At 39.0% G+C, this 7,752-nt stretch overlaps 1 long non-coding RNA gene across 2 annotated transcripts; it reads right to left on the minus strand.

Annotated features, from left to right (window-relative positions):
* Positions 1–1,221: 1,221 nt before the first annotated feature.
* On the minus strand, positions 1,222–7,725 carry LOC133238937 (uncharacterized). Of its 2 annotated transcripts, none has more exons than XR_009733686.1 (3): positions 7,478–7,725; positions 3,057–3,377; positions 1,222–1,797 (listed from the first exon to the last, which is right to left on the minus strand). It is a non-coding gene; the product is annotated as an uncharacterized LOC133238937 (long non-coding RNA). The 2 variants fall into 2 exon arrangements; XR_009733685.1 differs by having other exon boundaries at positions 7,431–7,725.
* Positions 7,726–7,752: the final 27 nt, after the last annotated feature.

The raw sequence follows: 7,752 nt of genomic DNA on the forward strand, positions 1-7,752 counted from the left end.
TCATAGGATGGGTTACATCATGGAGCATGTGGTTTTTTCCTTTTCTTCAGTTTTCACACCCAAATCTTTTTTTTTTAATTTTAAATTTTATTTTATTTTTAAACTTTACAAATTGTATGTTTTGCCAAATATCAAAATGAATCTGCCACAGGTATACATGTGTTCCCCATCCTGAACTCTCCTCCCTCCTCCCTCCCCATACCATCCCTCTGGGTTGTCCCAGTGCACTAGCCCCAAGCATCCAGTATCGTGCATCGAACCTGGACTGGCAACTTGTTTCATACATGATATTATACATGTTTCAATGCCATTCTCCCAAATCTTCCCACCCTCTCCCTCTCCAACAGAGTCCATAAGACTGTTCTATATATCAGTGTCTCTTTTGCTGTCTCGTACACAGGGTTATTGTTACCATCTTTCTAAATTCCATATATATGCGTTAGTATACTGTATTGGTGTTTTTCTTTCTGGCTTACTTCACTCTGTATAATAGGCTCCAGTTTCATTCATCTCATTAGAACTGATTCAAATGAATTCTTTTTAATGGCTGAATAATACTCCATTGTGTATATGTACCACAGCTTTCTTATCCATTCATCTGCTGATGGACATCTAGGTTGCTTCCATGTCCTGGCTATTATAAACAGTGCTGCGATGAACATTGGGGTACACGTGTCTCTTTCCCTTCTGGTTTCCTCAGTGTTCACACCCAAATCTAATCAAGATACTCAGCAGAACAAAAGACCTCATGAATCAAGATTTTCCTGAGGACAGATCAAGATGGCGGAAATAGTCAAACATGAAGCTCACCTTCTCCCACATTACATCAAAAATATGAAGCTCACCTTCTCCCACATTACATCAAAAATGTATCTACCTGTGGAATGATTCTCACAGAATATATACTGAATGCTGGCAGAAAACCTCAGACTTTCAAAAGGTCAAGAACATCTCTAAGTAACCCGGTAGGACAATATTCTCCTGAGAGATTAGCTTTTGTGAACACACACACACACACACACACAAACACATGTATAGTTGTTGTAAAAACACACACACAGGAAATTAGTGTTAATGGAATGTTACTATTGCATTTTTAAATTTAGTGAATAGTATAAAATAATATGTAGCTTGCAGTAAAATAAACTAAAATATACATATTCATTCATATATATTTATAAAACATTTTAGAATTATCAGAATATTAGAATATTAACAGGAGTTACTTCTGAGTGTTAAAATGTTGGCTGATTTTTCTTTTTTGTATACTATTCTTTTTATAATGGTTTTTTTTTTAATTAAAAAATATTTAAAAAAGAAATTAGAGCTACTTTCTTCCCAAGTCACTTGGAAACAAAATCAAATACCCACATTTTCTTTTGTCTGTTTTACATGCACATATTTTGTAGCAGATGTAGGGCCCACTTCAATCAGTTCCTTGCTTGTTTCATCCCAGGAGCTGCTATATCTGCTTAAGGAGACAGTATTGGGATCCCCAGGCAGTTCTGGAAGAGACTGGAAAAGCCAGGACCAGGCCAAGGTGTCAGTATAGAGGGAGACATTCTCTGAGCTTGACTTCTTGGGAGCTGGGTTTTGCCCCAGATGTAGGCACAGTTGATGCTTTGGCTCAGAAGAACAATTTAGAATCCTGCTGAGGGGTCAAGCAAACCACAAGTAAAGCATTAAGGTCTGTCCAGAGCCACTGGGTCACCCAGGGCTGGGAGGTAAAAAAAGTAGAGATTTTGAGGTCTGCGGGCCTCCACTCTCCATATCTTCAAAAAGAACTAGGCTTGAATGCTGTAGAGAAAAGGGAATAGGTGGTAAGGAGAAGAAGAGCCAAAAAGGGCTCTGGACAAAAAGGCCCCGGACAAACTCATGGGGTCTTCCTGGAGAGGTGAGGTCCAGGATATGGAGGAGGGCCAACTCAGTTTCAGACCTCTCCTTTCATGGAGACCATCCAAAATCAGCAAGTGGTAGAAGGCCCTGGAGACTTCTTCCCAGATTTTGCTCTTCACCACAGATCTTTATGAATGCTGAGTGTTTGATCTCTTCCCAGCTCTGTAACTGGACCAGGTATTATTCCATTTTCCTGACAGAGACCATGAGCTTCAGAGAAGTTTGATGCTTATAGGGCTGATAAGTGCGGGAGGCAGGACTCAAGCTCTGTATTAGTTGACACCAAATCCTGGATCCTTTACAGTTTCCAAAGCTGATTCCATTTCCCTGAATGAGCCACAGGCCTTTAGATATTCCTAAAACTGGACATTGGCTCAATAGTTCTAAAAGCTTCTTCTCACCACCTCTGGAAGGATGCCCCAGAAGTTGGGGTGCTCCACCAGAGACACGATCTGGGGCTGGGCCTGAGGTAGCAGTCCCACTGGCTTCTGCTCTAGTCACAGGCTCGACAGAATCTTTGGGAAATGCAGTGGACTTTATTTTACTTCTACCATCAATTTGTGGCCTGGTTTCCTTGAAGACCCAGAGTCTTTCTGACATGCCTCGCATTCCCCACTCCCTGTCTCATTAGAATCCAGGGAAGGAAAAAGCACTTGCATCTTCCCTACCAAGCACTCCTCTTATTTGGGGATTTGTTTTGATGAGTAGAGGCATTTCAGGGAGAGAGTACAGTAGAGCTGATGGGATTAGATTAGAACACAGAACAATCTAATCCCATCAGCTCTAATCAATCTATATTGCTTAGAACAATATAAGCAGTGTGACCTCGATTAAAATCACTCAAACTGTAATTTTATGGTTTCATAATTATTCTCCTGGCATTATAGCCAAACTCATGGCCATGAAAATGCCAATATCTTGTCTTTCAAAGTGGCAGATACAGGCTACTAACAGAATGTATAGGAGAGTCCTTTATAATTCTTGACTGCCTAATATGAACTAATGGTGTTCTCCTGACCACATGCTAATGTAGAATGAGTGAGTGGTTCTGAAGGCAGCAGGAGCAACAGTGACTAGCAAGATGAGCTGGAGGCAGCATAGAGAAGGGCCTTGAAGTAGAGTAAGACGGTTCCCATTCACCACGCCCCGCCATCACCTACCTTCACACACTGCGCCTGCATCTTCATCGTGCCCACAGTCAAAGGTCTCAACCTGCTCACATTCAGCCAGTGCTTCTTCTGTCCCATTGCACAGGGCTACCTGAATAAATATAGGCTGGTCCTCTTCTGCCACTGGCAGATACAACATGCCTGCAGGTGTGTGCTTTGCTGCTCCACAGCCCAGCTCCCGGCACACCACAGCCACATCCTTCATGTCCCAGCCGTCATCACACACAGTGCCCCAGCGACCTTCCTTTTCCACCTCCACTCGCCCTTCACAATGGTGGGGACCATTCATTAAGCGTATTTTAGGTGGAAATTCTGCGAACAGAAGGCGTCAGAGCACACTCAGAAATGTCCTCTTAGGGCAGCTTCCAGTGTTAAGAGAGGTTGTTTGATAGTGGTGGTGGTATGTGGTATGAGGCAGAGGACTTGGTAAATCAGGAATCACCAAGCTTTGCTCTATCCCATGCCATTACCATCTCCTAAAACATCCCACCCCACCTAAGGCCCCCACTCAAAGTCATCTGGGAAAAGGCCTTTCTTTCTGAAAACAAGGGAATACAGGCAGATAGAAACTTATGGCTTGATTTTTATGAGCTCAAAAAGATCTTAGAAAAAGAGGAGTCCAGAATCAGGTCTTTCCTAAAAATGGACATTGAGACTTGGAATAAAGAAAGGCCTAGAATAGGTCAATTGAGTTACTCAGTTTTCTTTTGCTCCACTCGGTTGCTGACTTCACCAGTCACAGGCCCATAATATCTGTAGAGGAAAAGGATGAAGACATCACATGCACTGGTTAATCTCTATTTATTTGTTTTTTTTGTTGTTGTTGTTGTTTTATTTTTTGCTTCTTAAACTGGAGTAATTGTTTTTAATTTATTTATTTAAATTGAAGGATAATTACAATATTGTGTTGGTTTCTGCTATACATCAATATGGATCAACTGTAGGTATACAAATGTCCCCTCCCTCTTAAGTCTGCCTCCTACCTCTCACCCTGTCCCACCCCTCTAGGTTGTCACAGAACCCCGGTTTGTGTTCCCTGAGTCATATAGCAAATTCCCATCAGCCATTTATTTCACATACATTAGTGTATATGTTTCCATGCTACTCTCTCCATTCGTCCCACCTTCTCCTTCTTACCTGCCCCTGCCCCGTGTCTAGTCTGTGTCTAAACTGGAGTAATGATTAAAGAGACTCTTTTCTCAGGTACATGAACACCAATGTTCACTGCAGCATTATTTACAAAAGCCAAGACATGGAAGCAACCTAAATGTCCATTGACAGATGAATGGATAAAGAAGATGTGGTTACATACATACAATGGAATATCACTCAGCCATAACAAAGGTTGGAATAATGTCATTTGTAGCAACATGGATGGACTTAGAGATTATCATACTAAGAAAGACAGATATCATATAGTGTCACTTATACATGGAATTTCAAAAAAAAAAAGCTACAAATGAACTTATCTACAAAACAGAAATAGAATCACAGACATAGTAAACAAACTTATGGTTACCAAATGGGAAAGTGGTGGAGGCATGAATTAGGGGGTGGGAATTAACATATTCACACTGCTATACATGAAATAGATAACCAACAAGGGCCTACAGTAAAGCACAGAGAACTCTACTCAATATTTTGTAATAACGTGTAAGGGAAAAGAATCTTAAAAGGAATATAAACAGAATCACTGTGTTGTATGCCTGAAACTAAAATGACCTTGTAAATCAACTATACTTCAATTAAAAAAAATTTAGGGACTTCCCTTACAGTACAGTGGTTAAGACTCTGTGCTTCCACTGCCGGGGATGTGGGTTCAATCTCTGGTCAGGTAACTAAGATCCTGCACATCACGTGACTCAGCCAAATTTCTTTTTTTAATTAAAAATTTTTTAAAATAATTAAAAAGAAACTCTTTTATTTGGGATATGTAGCAGAAAGGAGGGATATAAGACTGAAGATGTCAGTGGTCAGCTCTGCCTGTCTGAGAAGTTAGTGGAGAAATGCAGAGGAAAGAGGGGAGGCAGAGACAGAACCCTTTGCTAGACACACATTAAGCCATGTCCATTCCTGACCCCTTCCACCAACTTTACTATTTTTTTCTGGCCCAAGCCTGTTTGTATGGGATTCCTGTCATTTGAAACAAAAATGCCCCATTTTACACAGTCAATTACCAAGTTCATGACAAAGCCCCTATAAAAAGCTAAGTTTCTAAGAATTATAAGTAATAATGTGAATATGATTCTCAAAAATTAATGGCTTGAAAAGAGCAAACATATGTAAGACTCTATAGAAACTGAATACATCAAACAACTTGCTTAATTTAATAGAAAAATAAAAACTGAACTTTGCGTATCCTAAATAGAAAATTCACATTCTTTTCAAATTCCATTTATAGCATTTAGAAAAAATGTTAACTGCATGTTATTTCAAAAGACATTATTAGTAAATCCCCAAGTGATACAGGCCATATTCTTTGATAAAATTTAATACAGAGATAAAAAAAAGTTTTCAGAAAAGAAATTTATAAGAATCTTAAAAAGTGTATAAATGAACTTATCTACAAAACAGAAAGAGAGTTACAGATGTAGAAAATAAGTTTATGGTTACCATGGGGTAAGTGAGGGAGGGATAAATTAGAAGATTGGGATTGACATATACACACTATTATATATAAAATAGATAACTAATAAGATCTACTGTTTAGCACAAGGAATTTGACTCAATACTTTGTAATAACCTATATGTGAAAATAATCTAAAAAACAGTGGATACATGTACATGTATAACTGGTTGGGGCTTCCCAGGTGGCAAAGTGGTAAAGAACCTGCCTGCCAATGCAGGAGATGCAAGGGACGCAGGTTTGATCCCTCGGTCAGGAAGATGCCCTGGAGGAGGTAATAGGAACCCATTCTGGTATTCTTGCCTGGAGAATCCCCATGGACAGAGGAGCCTGGTGAGCTACAGTCCATAGGGTGGCAAAGAGTAGGACACAACTGAAATGACTTAGCACGCATGCATGCACAAGTGGTTCACTTTGCCTTATACCTGAAACTAACATGACATTGCATATCAATTATACTCCAATACAAATTAAAAAAAGAAACTAATAAAAGAGGATAAAAATATATTCATAAGAAATTATTAAGTTTCAGGCTATAAAATTAAGTGAAACACAAATTTTACATACTTTGGAAATTAAATGAAAATATTATACATCAAAATCTGTAGGATGAGATGAAAGTGGTACTTACAAGAAACTATATAGTTTTAAATTCACTTATTAGGAAATAAAGATGAAAAATGAATAAGCATTTGCTTAAGAAATTAAAGAACCACATAAAATAAACGGAAAAGAAAGAAAGATATATTGAAGATAAAGGAGAAACAAATGAATCAGAAAACCAAAACTCAAATATATTTGAATAAAAAAACTAAGCCTGGTTCTTTAAAAAGAGCAATAAAATCGACAAGCATATGGCAAATATGATTAAGAAAAAGAGATCACACAAACTAGAAATGAGAAGAGAGCATAAATGAATATATAAAGGCTGTTTCAAAATTAGATGAGAATACTATAGACAACATTCTGTGATAAATTTAGGTATAATCGTCCAGATTATTTTAACAAGGAATAGAAAATTTGAAGACTAATAAAAAGGATTTAAGAAGCTCAGAATGTTGTTTGGGCTAGTTCCAAAGACTTTGCAAATAGATAATTCCAATACTGTTTCAAACTGCTGCAGAGCATAGGAAATATGGAAAACATCTGAAAACATTCTTATGTGGCAAACCTATCCCTGAAACCAAAATTAGTGCAAAAAAGAAAACTCATAAATAAAGATGCAACATTTGAAATAAATATAATGACTGAGAAGGGTTTATAGCAGGAATTCAATGATTATTTCATATTAAGAAACTTATTAAGGCACTTCTCCACAATAATAAATTAAAGGGAAAAATATTATATATACAGCCATCATTTTTAAATAGTGGCAAGGAGCAGTTTTTCAATTCTGTAATTCTTGCCTAAAGTTTCATCTTTGCACCTACTCTCTGTGTGACGGTGGGTAAGTTACTTATTCCAAATATCATTTCCTCATTTGTAAAATGAGAGTTGTCAATGGACATTAAATGAGATAATCCTAGTAAAGTTTTGAATCCTGCTGCTGCTGCTGCTAAGTCGCTTCAGTCGTGTCCGACTCTGTGCGACCCCATAGACGGCAGCCCAGTAGAATCTGGTTTGTTCATGGGGATTTCACTGTTTCCTTAAGTATTGACAAGGTTTGGTTGTAGCTCCTTGCTCGCCGAGAGCTCTGAATATGCAATCATCTTTGTCTCCTCTCTCCATGCTTCACTTACCCCACTCCCAGGGCTGACTTGATCCTAGTGCAGCATCTATTTCATACCTATCTGATGATGTAAGTGAAAGGGAAATCGGAAGGCCAGCGATGCTGCTGTTCAGACCAGCGAGAAGGAGAGACAGGGAGAGCTGACAGCTTCTTTTGTCGAACTCCGATTCCTCGAGGGAGAGGAAAACCCATGGAAAGGACACACAAGCCACCCTTTGGCATAACGGCAATCAGTGTTCTGGAAGGAGGCTTTGGACTTGTCCTACCTGCCACGTGGAGTACCGCCACGTTACTGCGCTGGGCCCCCAGGCCGTTGTTGGCCTCACAAGCAT

This window comes from Bos javanicus, chromosome 3 (genome assembly GCF_032452875.1).
Source record: "Bos javanicus breed banteng chromosome 3, ARS-OSU_banteng_1.0, whole genome shotgun sequence".
NCBI classification, from domain to species: Eukaryota; Metazoa; Chordata; class Mammalia; order Artiodactyla; family Bovidae; genus Bos; species Bos javanicus.